At 55.3% G+C, this 1,502-nt stretch overlaps 1 long non-coding RNA gene across 1 annotated transcript; it reads left to right on the forward strand.

The window, feature by feature from the left end:
• The first annotated feature begins 331 nt into the window (after positions 1–331).
• Positions 332–1,324, forward strand: LOC108449689. Its single transcript, XR_001865952.1, has 2 exons — positions 332–534; positions 903–1,324. It is a non-coding gene; the product is annotated as an uncharacterized LOC108449689 (long non-coding RNA).
• The last annotated feature ends 178 nt before the right edge of the window (positions 1,325–1,502 follow it).

Genomic DNA, 1,502 nt, shown 5'->3' on the forward strand with positions numbered 1-1,502 from the left:
CTGGGATTCAGAAACGCGGGCAGAGCCGGCTTCTGACACAGCGTTTCTCTGGAGCAGCAGGAGTGTTGTGAAAATTTATTAAACCCAGATGATCCGGGAGTTTGGGCAGACGGAAAAGATTTCCAATTAAAGCCGAGCGGAGCAGAATACAACCAGCTCTGCGTCGCAGGTGTAAACTGTATTTGTGCAGCTCTCGCTGCGCTTCCCGGAGCGGCTCCTTCCCTTTGCCGTAACTGGGGTTAGAGGGGAAAGGTTTGGGTTTTTTTTCTCCCGCAGGAGATTTTGCTAGGGAGCCATCGGGCTCGCCCCGGCGCCGGGCTCCGCGGCGCGGAGCATCTCTCCCCGCGGTCGATGCGCGCCTGGGCGGCTCGGTGCCGGCAGCCCCCGCGGGGCCACCGGCCGCCACCTCCGACCCCTGAAAAATCCCTGCTCACCTGTTGCTTCAGCCGCTTCTTTAATGGCATGGGCTTAAGGGGAAGCTAAAATGCTCACAAGCGATCTCGGAAAAGCGGCGGCGGGAAGGAATGATTCCAGGTAGATGGGAGATGGGGGAGGACAAAACAGACGGGGAGCCGGGGCATCACTCCCGATTCTCGGGATAAGAAAGGAAATGCGGTCTCACAGAGCACAGCCACTTTCTGCTCGTTTTGGTACCGGTTCTTTGAGTGTTGGGAGCGTTAATTCCCCCCGAAAAGTGGTCCCTTGTTCATCAAGAGTATTCAGGAGCCCAAAGCACCTCGGGGTCCGTGGCAGCCACCCCCCTTAAACAGCTTTTTCTTCCTTAGAGTGAGGCTTGACACACGCTCCGAGCGCGGGGCACTCAACTTTCTGATGTTACAGTCTAAATAAGGGGGAAAAGCATTAATGAATGTTTAATCCTTGTTTTCTTTAAATACCATTAGGACAATTGTCCAGATCCCGGGTCAGGGAAAAATGCTGTTCAGTGGAGACAGGAAGGCGACGGCTTGGAAGGAGAAGAGGGGATTTGAAGAGCGAATAAGTGGGTGCATAGTGCCTGGAGCTCACCTTCTGCAAAGACAAGGTGTGATTAATGCCCGACACTTGTGCAGCCGTTTGCCCCTGCCCTGGCTCACAAATCCTGCTGCTCGTCCCCCGACAGCGAAGTAAGCAGAGCAGATTGTGAAGCCTCTGCACGCTGGGACGGGGGTGGAAGAGGGGGGAAAAGAGAAAGAACATACAAGACAAGCCTGTCCCAAGAGCTGGAGTGGGCAGAGTATTACATGTACAAACATCCAAACAAGATTCGAGCAGTACAAAGCGTCGGAAAATCCAGAGCAGCCACATAAAAAGAGAAGTTAAGTAGGAAGTGGTGTAAAAGTGTTGTCATTTATTTTGCCTTCCCTTACAGATGTTCTGCATAAAGCCCTATCTTAATGAGACGGAGGGAGGCAGGGAGGGAGGGGGTGAACGCCGCCTGAACCCCGCGCTCCCAGCGCGGGCGGGGAGGGGGCGCGGGGGTCCCGCGGAGGGCCGGGCTCGCC

This window comes from Corvus brachyrhynchos, unplaced genomic scaffold (genome assembly GCF_000691975.1).
Source record: "Corvus brachyrhynchos isolate BGI_N302 unplaced genomic scaffold, ASM69197v1 scaffold19, whole genome shotgun sequence".
Lineage (NCBI taxonomy): Eukaryota > Metazoa > Chordata > Aves > Passeriformes > Corvidae > Corvus > Corvus brachyrhynchos.